The 13025-nt window shown below is 40.1% G+C and overlaps 1 protein-coding gene and 1 pseudogene across 10 annotated transcripts in view; both read left to right on the top strand.

Moving 5' to 3' along the window:
• The window catches only part of UBR5 (ubiquitin protein ligase E3 component n-recognin 5), a 154613-nt gene that overhangs the window by 18632 nt on the left and 122956 nt on the right, over positions 1-13025 (top strand). The gene's annotated exons all lie outside the window — the stretch shown is intronic.
• LOC114680523 (small nucleolar RNA U13) lies at positions 5619-5728 on the top strand (annotated as a pseudogene).

Raw genomic sequence — 13025 nt, 5'->3', positions numbered from 1 at the left:
TATGATACTAACCGTGGTAAAGACTAAAGTTTCTTAAGTGCTAAAACAAAATGATGGTATACTTGCCTCTGGGTTATGGTTGATTACTTTTGATATTTCTTGATATGATTTTGTATTTTATATACTTTTGCATATGTATATATGTTATTTTAATAATGGAAAAAGAATAAATTATGGCCAGACGCGGTGGCTCATGCCTGTAATCCCAGCACTTTGGGAGGCCAACGTGGACAGATCACGAGGTCAGGAGTTAAGAGACCAGCCTGACCAACATGGTGAAACCCTGTCTCTACTAAAAATACAAAAATTAGCCAGGCGTGGTGGTGCGCGACTGTAATCCCAGCTACTCAGGAAGCTGAGGCAGGAGAATTGCTTGAAACCGGGAGGCAGAAGTTGCAGTGAGCCGAGAGTGTGCCACTGCACTCCAGCCTGGGCGAGAGCGAGACTCCGTCTCAAGAACAAGAAAAAGAAAAAGAATACATTCCTAGGAAAGTGTTTTAGCTTATTTAACTATTCACCTAAAATAAGAACATGAAAGTCATTGAATAAAGAATGGTGATTTAGTTTCATCTAAAATATTTTTTCCTCCAGAAATTTTTTGTTTTTTTAAAGACAGAGTCTCTGTTGCCCAGGCTGGAGTACAGTGGCAGGATCTTGGCTTACTGCAACCGCCGCCTTCCTGGTTCAAGCAATTCTTGTGCCTCAGCCTCCAGAGCAGCTGGGACTCCAGGCATGTGCCACCATGCTCGGCTAGTTTTTATATTTTTAGTAGAGATGGAGTTTCGCCATGCTGGCCAGGCTGGTCTCGAACTCCTGGCCTCAAGTGATCTGCCTTCCTTAGCCTCTCAAAGTGTTGGGATTACAGGTGTGAGCCACCATACCTGGCCCTAGAAACTTCTTAAAAGAAATATAATTCTTTTTTTTTTTTTTTGAGATAGAGTCTTGCTCTGTCCCCCTGACTAGGGTGCAGTGGCATGATCTCAGCTCATTGCAACCTCCGCCTCCCAGGTTCAGGTGAAAGGTAGCACATTATAACTTTACCTTTTTCTTTTTTTCCTCTGTATTTTCTTTAGGAGGCATTCCTTAAATGGAGATTCTTGACTGGGGTGTGTGTGTGTGTTTGTGTAGTTTTAGTGAGATTTTTATTTTTGTTTTTTCCAGTATTCTATTGTAAACATTTTCAAACATGCAGAAGAATTGAAAGAACAATGAATTATCTGGATAACCTTTTAGAAGGTAGATAATACCTTCTAGGTTCAGTAAATTTTTTTTTTTAAGTGAAAGCAAGTTTATTAAAAAGGTAAAGGAAAAGAGAATGGCTAGTTGGTAGGCAGAACAGTCCCCAAAGGCTGCTGATTGCTAATTTTTATGGTTATTTCTTTATTATATGCTAAACAGTAGCATATACCCTAGTAAATAATACACCTGACAGGCCAACTGTCAACCATCATACTGGTAATATATACCGATAGAATGTTATTTCCTGATCTTAATAATAGGGATTATTCATGAGTTTTTCTGGGAAAGGAGTAGGCAGTTACTAGGAACTGAGGGTTCCTCCCCATTTTAGACCATATAGGGTAACTTCCTGACGTTGCCATGGCATTTGTAAACTGTCATGGCACTGTTGGGAGTGTAGTAGTGAGGACTACCAGAGGTCACTCACATTGCCCTCTCGGTTTTGGTGGGTTTTAGCCAGCTTCTTTACTGCTACCTGTTTTATCAGCAAGGTCTTTATGGCCTGTATCTTGTCCTGACCTCTTATCTCATCCTGTGACTTAGAATGCCTAACTGTCTGGGAACGCGGCCTAGTAGGTCTCAGCCTTACTTTAACCAGCGTCTACAATTCAGGATGGATTTGCTGTGGTTCGAACGCTTCTGACATATTTTCCCCCTCCCTTTTATAAGAAAATCTTTAATCCTAAGGATTGTAAAGGGAGGAAGATGGATCTTCTGTAACTTCTTGGCTGAATAAGGGTGATGATATTCCTGCCTAACTTACTAAGATTTTGCTATATTTGCAAAATATGTGTGTATGTAAATAACTTTGAACTATTTGAAAGTTGCAGTCATTGTAATACTTCATTTTTAAATACATGTGCTTGTATCTTCTAAATATGAACCTTTTTCTCCTTTTTCTATATAACCACTGTACTGTTATCACACTTTATAGGAAATTAACAAAACTTCCCTAATACCATCCAATACTCAGTGTATATTCATTTTTCTCCACCTGTCCTCAAAATGTGTGTGTATAATAGTGGGAATTTTTAAACCAGAATTCAGTCAAAGTTCACATGCTGCATTTGGTTTCATTTGAATTTTATCGTGGAGTAATTTTTACAAACATATTTGTGGTTTTTCCAAGGGCTACATGTAATCATTTGATGTTGACATTCTATATTAAAGTACAATTGTCACTTTCAGTTTAATTTTCTTTGAGACAGCGTCTTGCTTTGCTGCCCAGGATGGAGTGCAGTGGCACCATCACTGTACACTGCAGCATCAACCTCCCGGGCTGAAATGATTCTCCCACCTCAGCCTCCCAAGTAGAGATGGGGTCTCACTATGGTGCCCAGGCTGATATTAAATTCTTAGGCTCCAGGGATTATCCTGCTTCGGCATCCCAAAGTGTTGGGATTACAGGCGTGAGCCACCACACCCATCTTCGATATTCATTGTCTTTTTTTTTTTTTTTTGAGATGGAGTCTCGCTCTGTCGCCCAGGCTGGAGTGCAGTGGCCGGATATCAGCTCACTGCAAGCTCCACCTCCCGGGTTCACGCCATTCTCCTGCCTCAGCCTCCCGAGTAGCTGGGACTACAGACGCCCGCCACCTCGCCGGGCTAGTTTTTTGTATTTTTTAGTAGAGACGGGGTTTCACCGTGTTAGCCAGGGTGGTCTTGATCTCCTGACCTCGTGATCCGCCTGTCTCGGCCTCCCAAAGTGCTGGGATTACAGGCTTGAGCCACCGCGTACGGCCTATTCATTGTCTTTTAATTGGTCTGTGTATATGTTTGTTTGCCACTGACGTGTATGTACGTTTTGTTGAATTTCTCAGCATTGCTTTCTCTAGATCTCATGAAGTCTTGTAGCTTTTGCAAGATTGGCAATTTCATTTTGCAAATATTTTGCATCGGACTACATGGTATTGTCAGATTTAACAGCCTGTGACTAGCAGTGGCTTAGCTTCAAAAGATGTGGAAGCGATAGGCCAGTTTGTGCACTTGTTACATTTACAGGGATGTTTGGAGACCATTTTACTAAGAGATTAATGGTTGGTGAGGGTTTTGGGTTTGTCAACTTTTGTTTCCTTATGCAGTCTCCTGATTGCAGGGACGAGGAAATAACATTTCTATCAGTATTCGTTACCGGGTGTGATTGTTGAGAGTTGGCCTGTCAGTTGTATATATAAAAGTGTGACTTTTTTTGTTTTTTTTTGAGCTGGAGTCTCGCTGTTGCCGAGGCTGGAGTGCATTGGCACGATCTCAGCGCAGCCTCCCGAGTAGCTGGGATTACAGGCGCCTGCCACCACGCTAGGTTAATTTGTGTGTTTTTAGTAGAGACGGGGTTTCACCATGTTGACTGGTTGGTCTTGAACTCCTGACCTCAAGTGATCCACCCACCTCAGCCTCCCAAAGTACTGGGATTACAGGCCTGAGCCACCATGCCTGACCCAAAGTGTTGCTTCTTGATACTACATAAGGATTGGCTTTGACCGGGCACGGTGGCTCACGCCTGTAATCCCAGCACTTTGGGAGGCCGAGGCGGGTGAATCACCAGGTCAGGAGACTGAGACCTGGCTGAGTCCTGGCTAACACGGTGAAACCCCGTCTCTATTAAAAATACAAAAAATTAGCTGGGTGTGGTGGCAGGCGCCTGTAGTCCCAGCTACTTGGGAGGCTGAGGCAGGAGAATAGCGTGAACCTGGGAGGTGGAGCTTGCAGTGAGCCAAGATCGCACCACTGCATGCCAGCCTAGGCGACAGAGCGAGACTCGGTCTCAAAAAAAAAAAAAAAAAAAAAAAAGGATTGTCTTTTATTTTGAGCAAATGTACTACTCAGATGAGTCTATGGTTAAATAGATTTGTAAATAAGTATTTGAAATAAATGTTGAAGGAAGTTCATAGGTATAAATTAATAGAAAGTTTTTATGTGTTTTAAAAAATAATCCTTCTTGGCCAGGTGTGGTGGCTCATGCCTATAATCCCAACACTTTTGGAGGCCGAGGCGGGTGGATCACGAGGTCAGAAGATCGAGACCATCCTGGCTAACGTGGTGAAACCCAGTCTACTAAAAATACAAAAAATTAGCCAGGCGTGGTGGTGAGCACCTATAGTCCCAGCTACTTGGGAGGCTGAAGCAGGAGAATGGCGTGAACCCAGGAGGTGGAGCTCGCAGTGAGCCGAGAGTGTGCCACTGCAGTCCAGCCTGGGTGACAGAGCAAGACTCCGTCTCAAAAAAAAAGAAAATAAAAATCCTTAATATTAATAGGAAGAAAATTTGTTTTTTAAATTGTAGTACAGTAGAAGGAAGATGGTAAGGAAGATAGTAAAGATGAAGCATAAATGAGGCTTTAGTCATACACTAATGGAGCCAGGGCCCGAGAAAATATTGAAGTTCTCTCTTTGTTCATCATCCTGATTTTTTATTGCTGGGCAGTAAACCAACCCAAACTTAATGGGTAAAACAACAATCATATATTATTATTATCTCACACTTCTGGGAATTGACAGTACTTGCTAGGTGGTTCTTACTCTGTGTTTCTCATGCAGTTGCAGTCAAACGCTGGAGTCATCTAGAAGGCTTCTTCGTTTAAGGACTCAAACAACTGGGGTCTGCAACAGCTGGGATTCCTTAGGCACCTCTATCTGTGTAGTTTCTTTAACATGGAGACTTCGATTAGCCAGAGTCCTTAACATGGTAGCCAGGGCTACCATGTTAAGGCATGCATCCCAAGAAATAAAACCAGGCTGGAATTCCTTTTTATGACCTAGCCTTAGAAGTTTTGCAGTGTCACTTCTGCCTTATTATCTTTGCAAGAAGCAAGTCATCAGGCTAGCTTATGTATGAGGAAGAGTAATTAGACTCTACCTCTTGATGGGAGAAGTATCAAATAATTTATGGATTTCTTTTAAACCACGGTGATCATTAAGAAAAATGATAAATTAATAGTAAAGCATAATTATTTAGAAAGAGATTTGGGTACTATGAATGTTTTAGAAAACACTGATACCATGTATTTGAAAACAAACTATAAGGACTTAACATTTATGGCATTGGACAGAATAATGCATATTATGGAAGTATAACTACTAATGAACAATTTCCAGAGAGAATTATTGAACTCGACAATTGGTTTACCATCACAGAGGCCCCCCTAAAAGCATCTAGGTCCGAATCACAAGGCAAGTCAACATAAATGTGTTTCTTTGACATCACTAGTATTACTCATATAGTCAGGGGATTGATTAGGTACATCGTTTAGGAAATGTGAAACATGTGATGTCTTCTGAGACTTAAAGATTGAAATGTGAGTTAGTGATTAGTTCTTTACTATGACTCTGCTCAGACTCAGGGTGTATTTTCTAAGAAATAGTATTTTATAAAAACTACTCAGGATCCTTTTGTAGTCTATTATAAGCGTGATGATTGGGTCTTCGTATGCATATGTGGGATGTGCCACCCTCAAACCTTGTTATGACATCATCAGCACGTTACCCTTCTGATACAAAAAAAAGGAAAAAGAACTACTCGGCTTCATCATCCATTTAATTAGTAAGCTTTAGGACTGAATGTTTTCTATTTTCAGAGACACATCTGCCCGGAAATACTACTATTGTGTATATTCATTTAATAGTTTGCGTGCCTACTGTGTGTCAGGCATTGTACTGGGGACTGGGTATGCAGTGGCATTCTAAATAAACCTTAATGCCACTTCCAAAAGGAAAACTCCAAAAATATTTTGGGTGTGGGGCATTATTGTTGAAATAAATGTGTAGCTTGCCAGTATGATTAATACGAAGAAGACACATCTGTTTGCATGTAAAGTTTATTGGAAATAGGGCTTATTATTTCATAGCTGTGCCTAAGGGAGTATTTTGATACTATTTGTCGTCAGTTTTCAAGGGGTTGTTAGTCATATGTGCCATTTTTCTTGGGTATTTTGCAGTTTTTATTACATCGAATATGTGAAGAAGTTACAGGATCTTTTGTGTGAATGTGAGAAAGATCCTGTGTTTATTTTATACATACGCTTTATACATACACATATTTTGTTTCTAATCAAAAGAGGCCTTATATCTGAAAGCCTTCTTGTTACTCATAAGACAAGGATGTGTGAGACTAGACAGTTTTTAAGGGTCTGCCTAGGGCTAACAGAGGGGAAGGAGTAAGAAGTTCTGGATGGGAAAGATGATAGAAATGTTAGCGAAGTGTCAAATTAAGTAGAATCATTTTTTAGACTTTCTTGAAGCCAAGACAGAAACAGTGGCTAAAAAGTTAAAAAGCTCAGTGTATCACAGAGGAGCTTTTCTTCCCTCCTTCCCTCCTTTTCTCTCTCTCTCTCTTTCTTTCTCTTTCTTTCTCTCTCTCTCTTCCTTTCTTCCTTTCTTTCTTGTCAGTCTCACTCTGTTGCCAGGGCTGGAGTGCAGTGGTGTGATCTCAGCTCACTGTGACTTCTGCTTCCCAGGTTCAAGTGATTCTCATACCTCAGCCTCCCGAGCAGCTGGGATTACAGGTGCGTGCTATCACACCTGGCTAATTTTTGTATTTTTAGTAGAGATGGAGTTTCGAGTTTTAACATGTTGCCCAGACTGATCTTGAACTCGTGGGCTCAAGTGATCCATCTGCTTTGGCCTCCCAGAGTGCTGGGATTACGGGCATGAGCTACCGCCCCTGACCAGGAACTTTTTCTTAATCATGGTTTGACATAAATGTTGGAGAATCTTTTATATTAGAGATATTTTGAAAGCCTAATGGGCTGTGAGTTTTATAATCGATACAGAAGTTTTCTTTGTGTGATTACATGGAACACTGGTAGAAACTGACATTATAGTAAATTATTGTTTCGTGGAGGTCTCCCTATGGAGATTGAAGAACGTAAGTTTCTGGGCTAGAATTATATAATATTTAGAGGCTGATTAGGTAAATCATGAGGTTTGCACATTTTAATGTTATAATGTTTTAATGTTTTAATGCAATGTTTTAATGCAATGTTATTTTTAGCATTGTTACTATGCATGAAGCACTGTGTTTTCCAAACGTTGTTTTATTTCACATCCTGACACTGTTCTTGGGGAAGAAATTTGAGTTGAAGGAGATAGTGTGGTTCTCTTGCTGTACAGCCGCGTAGTGGTGGGTCTCTGAGCACAGGTCTTTTTTTTTTTTTTGAGACAGAGTCTCACTCTGTCACCCAGGCTGGAGTGCAGTGGCGCAATCTTGGTTCACTGCAGCCTCCGCCTCCCGGGTTCAAGCATTTCTCCTGCCTCAGCCTCCAGAGTAGCTGGAACTACAGGAGCCCTCCACCACACCCGAATGATTTTTGTATTTTTAGTAGAGGTAGGATTTCACCATATTGGCCAGGCTGGTCTCGAACTCCTGACCTTGTGATCCGCCTGCCTCGGCCACCCGGAGTGCTGGGATTACAGGCATGATCCACCGTGCCTGGCCTATATGAACTAAAGTTTTAAATATTTGTAGATAAAAACAAAATGTCATAGTAAAAGACTGTGCTCCAGCCTTTAAAAACAGTACATTAACTGTTAGCTTTTGTCTACATGAATTTAAAAAAAAAACTATTAAAATTTTAATCTGTTGGCAGAGGACAGGATCATTATCGCATATATTTTCTTCCCTTTTGCGTGGGAGAGGACACCATGTATAAAGTGACAGTCTCCATGTTCATTTTTCTTTTTTTGAGACGGAGTCTTGCTCTGGTGCCCTGGCTGAAGTGCAGTGCTGTGATTGACTGACAGAAACCTCTGCCTCCTGGGTTCAAGCGATTCTCCTGCCTCAGTCTCCCAGATAGTTAGGATTACAGGCGTGCATCACCACACCCAGCTAATTTTTTTATTTTTAGTAGAGACGGGATTTCTATCAGCCTGGCCATGTTGACCAGGCTGGTCTCAAACTCCTGACCTCAGGTGATCCACCTGCCTTGGCCTCCTGGAGTGTAGAGATTACAGATGTGAGTCACCGCACCTGGCCTCCATGTGAATGTTGAAACAGGGACCATGGTTCATGTTTGAAGTCAGTGTGCCAGCACCTATTTATGAAGCTCTTGCTTCTCCATCCTTACATGCTAGGGTGTGATATGGCGGGCTACGCACATCATATTATAATCATTATATCATTACCATAGTAACACTGAATTGTTTCTATCTTTTATGTGTTTGGGTGAGAAAGTTTGTGAACAGTTGGTCTCTGGTTTTGTATAATATTCTAATATCTTTAGTCAATCCACACAGTACCTCCTTTGTACTAAATGCCTAGATGTGCAAAAAGTTACAGGCCTTATCCTTAAGGGTAAGCTTACTATATAGTTCGGAAAATAGAAATGTAAAAGGTAGAATAGCAGTATCAGAGATGACAATTCAAAGCAATAAATGATTAATTGCAAAATTGAATGGGATTAGCTGGGTGCAGTAGCTTGTTCCTATAGTCCCAGCTACTGGGGAAGGCTGAGGTGGAAGGATCACTGGAACCCAGGAGTTTGAGAGTTTGAGGCTGTAGTGCAGTATATGATTGTGTCTGTGAATAGCCACTACACTCCAGCCTGGACAACATAGTGAGTCCTGTCTCAAAAAAGAAATAGAGCCGAGAAATTCTGGAAGAGGTCAAAAGAGGAAGTGCTTACTGGACTGTGGTACCTTAATTATACTTGTTGTAGGTATTTTTGATAGGTCACTTGGGTGGGATAGAGGTAATTGTAAATGTAATTTGGAGAAGTTGAGATAACCAGGAATTTGATAGATTCCATGCTTCACATTATTTTTACAGTAAATATGAAATACAGAACAATTTATACATGAACTTCAGTTATGTCCAGGTATTGAGTTAGTTATGAGATCTATTTTGAATATCTTTCAAGAGTGCTTATTTTTTAATGGGATGTAATGATAGATATTTGGGTTCACCTGTGATCTCTTCATCCAAAGTGGTACTGATTATAAGAAGTAGCAGTTGTAATAACAGCATTTCTGCATCCCCAAATTCCTTTTTACCAGTCTCATTTAACAGTTTTTCTTTCAGTCAGAAATGGTAACAGAAGAAACAGCAGGAGCAGCTAACGTTTTGTGCTAGGCTCTGTACTAAGCATATTGTGTGCTGTAATACCCTGTTGATGCAAATGTCTAAGTAACCTTTGCCATCATTCCAGTGAATTGCTGTTTCAAATTATTTTTTGGTATGTGTTGAGCGACTCAGTAACCCTTTGTTGGTGTTTCAGATGAAAGCTCTTGATTTAGTTTAAAGGTCAGGCCTTTAGGTCTTGATTGTTGTGGTTAGAGTTTTTCTTGCTTGTCTGGTCAAGCCAATAACTCAAACTAGTAAGAGAGTTTAGAGAAGTAAGGTCAAGGCCCTTTTAGACTTGCTGGTTTTAGGTGGAACTTGGAACTCCTTTGTAGCCCAGCAGAGTTCTTTTGGTTTTTAAAGAGACTTGTCCCTAAATTTGTCTGTGTGTGTGTTTTATTTTGGTCTTTGCTCTGTTCCTCGCTCTTCTTCACCCCAAGCTCCTGTCTTCCATCTGCTCTATGGCTGTTTACCCATCTCTTCCACCCTTGACTGAAGCATTGTGGGTATTATATTCTCATGCCTTCTGTCTTACATGGTGCTGTCCTTCCTTTTAGAGCATCTTGGGGCTTCTCAGTGGCTTCATGGAGCCTAGGAACCCTGTAACAATGTGTTGTCTACGTCTACTTATTGATGTACGCAATTCAGATTTTTCTTTTTTGAGACAAGGTCTTGCTCTGTCACTCAGGGTGGAGTGCAGTGGCACAATCATGGCTCACTGCAGCCTCAACCTCCAAGGCTCAAAAGCGATACTCTGACGTCAGCCTCCCGAGTAGCTGTGACTATAGGCGTGTACCACCATGCACAGCTAATTTTTAAGTTTTTTGTAGAGACGGGGTCTCACTATGTTGCCCACGTTGGTCTCAAACCCATGGACTCTGTGTTCCTCCCTCCTTGACCTCCCTAAGTGCTGGGATTACAGGCATAAGCCATCGTGCACAGCCACAGTTCAAATTTTTAGGGCACTCCTGATGATTTCTGTTAATGTATACTAACCTTTAAAATATTGAAAGATGATTAAAATTGCTCGTATACATTTTAAACACAAATAGTACCTTTAATGTTCTATCACCTTTGAGGAAAAGATGAGAATCATTGCTGTAAAGTTGGTTGGACTAGTGAGTCTATGTACAGTACTTCATCCAAAAAGGCAGGATTGATTTTTGTTTTTTTCACTTAACTGTTTCAGTGGCATTTTAAGGAATTTTGGATCCATTTTGATTGTTTAAAAAGTTCTGTGTCATTTTCAGAAAGGCTTGTCCCTACTCTGTTTTTGGTATGCCATTTTTTTGGTTTATTAAGATGAAACCAAATTTTTTTTTGGCTGTACATTGTGTTGGCTAGATATATGATTTCTGATTGGGAATAATTTTTCCTCAAAATTTTGAAGGCATTGCATCATTATTTCATAACTTCCAGTATCCCTTTTGAGGAGTTCAGTTCTGTTTTGATTCTTTCTGCTTGACATCCCCCTAACCCTATGCCTTAAGACCTCATGCCCTGAGATATTTTAGGGTCTTCCTTTAGTCCCTTGGTTGAGAAATTTCACACTGACGTACCTTGATGTAGGTCTTTTCCTTATTCATTGTATTTTGGGTCCAAATACTTCATGGGTCCCTTTATTCTGGAAGCTCCTGTCATTCAGGAAATTTTCTTGTTATTTCTTTAATACTTTTCTGTCCCCATCCATTTTACCATTTTTCTCTTTTTGGAATTCCTAGTGGTTGAATGTGTGACACCTTCATAGCTACGGTGATTTTCTTACCTTTTCTCCCCTGTTTTCCATCAGACCAACTTCTTAAAAAATATTCTGTTAAATATATATATTTTTCTTTTTGGACTGGTTTCCCCAAAGAGGAATCCTGTCAGGTAAGAGAGTGACTGTAAGCATTCTGGGATGGGGGCTGATTACTGATTTTAACAGACAGCTTTCACTTTTTCTTCTGGTCTCTGACATCCCTTCTCCCTCCCACACCAATTCTGGGTGTGTTCCCAGGCTATTATTACTCTGGTTGAATTTTGCTAAGTAGGAAATGTTTAGCTTCTGGAAGGGGAGCAGTCTCCTGTGTAGAGGGTGGAGAGCTAGGGGTTTAACTGCTCCTTATGCTCATTTCCAACAGTTCCTGTTTTGCGTTATCTTCAGGCTTTAGAGGAATGTGATGCCTCCAATTCCTAAAAATTGACCTGGCTTTTTTTCGGCTTCCTCCTACCATGTAGGGTTTAGGTTTTGTTGTGAACTCATTGACCACTTGTCTGTCGGCTTTCCAGCTTCCAAAATTTGTTGAATGCACTAGCCTCCTTTTTCTCTTTGTCCTTGTAACTTTAGAATTCATTTGTGTTTCAAAATTTGTCATCTTAGTGGAATTGCAGGAGGTATTTAAGATATACATACATTTAACTAGAAGTTACATGCATGAAAATTATTCCTGTTTTCTCTAAATATACAACTTCTCCGTACCGTGTGTGTGTTTTAATGTGATTCTCTCTTGCGCACACACTTTTCTCATAATCTCTGCTCTTGTATCTGTGGTTCTTGACCGTGGTCTGTTGTTTGCTCTCAAGGAGAGGCTTGAAGCCTGCTATTGACGTTGCAATAACTCTGCATTTTCCTCCTGAATATGAGTATCCCAGGATATGCGCATTTAATAACTAACTTATCAAAGTGCACTCAAGCCTCACTCAAGATTTAATTTTGTGAGGCTTCTGTTGATCTTCAGGCTTTAAAAAAATTATTCTAAAGTCACTGTAATCAGGGTTTGTGTATTTTTGTGTGTGTGTGTGTCTGTCTCCCTCTACCCTTGTGTTATATTTCTTTTTTGAAATGTTTTTCTACTTACTTTGCTTTTACAAGTAGATTATAAACTACTTGAGATGTGTGGATTTGAATCAGTGGTTCTCAGCTTTCCTTTTTTCCTGAAGTTTAGGCTTCTTGAAGGGTAGGTTACGCTGGATTCTGTAACTGTGGCCCACTATTAAGGGTGGTATTCCCGAGTATGTAGAGAAGCCCTCTCCATGGGTGATTCTGTTGGTCTCCTCTCCCTGACCTTCTCCCCTGCTGTATTTTATAGTTCATTTTATTTCTTGTAAAACCTTATACTGGGGGCATTCAGGAAGTCTTTGTTAATTGAATTGGACCTGTGGCAGATTGTGGCATGATGGCAAGGATAGAGGGAAGGTTTTCTTACATGCCTTCTTTCCCACTTTTCCTCTTAACTGAGTAATTACAGGTAAATCACTTAACCTCTGTAGTCACTTGTTTTCTCAAATGTAAAACAAGGAGACTGTTATACCAGAGACTCACTATTAAATGGAAATATCTGTATGTTTCTTTTCCCTGAGATCAAAACAGTTAAGAAATATTGAATTGTACAATTCTCTGCTGTGGTGCCATTTTCTAAGAAAATCTTCACAGTCCATGATTAGTGAGAAAAAGGTTTTGTTTTAGATTGCTCTTTTTTCTTTTTTGACTTTTTAAAATTTAAAAACCATCTTTTCTTAAATGTTAGTAATAGTAGTTGTTCTTTTCTGAATCTCATTTGGAAAAATAAAAAGTTGGTAAAATTATATTTGTTCTTATAATTTGAAGGAAGTTTTACTTATCTGTTAAATTCAGAAGTCAGAGATAAGTGCTTTATGCCTTAAAAACAAATCTGTGACTCCTCACTTTGGGGAGCGGGTTTCTGTATATTCGTTAAAGAAAGGTTGTTGATGTTCTTTGTCAATGTTTCTGCCTTTAC

This window comes from Macaca mulatta, chromosome 8, assembly GCF_049350105.2.
Source record: "Macaca mulatta isolate MMU2019108-1 chromosome 8, T2T-MMU8v2.0, whole genome shotgun sequence".
NCBI lineage: Eukaryota > Metazoa > Chordata > Mammalia > Primates > Cercopithecidae > Macaca > Macaca mulatta.
The sequence above is the reverse complement of the archived record's forward strand: the minus strand, read 5'-3'. Positions and strand labels throughout refer to the sequence as shown.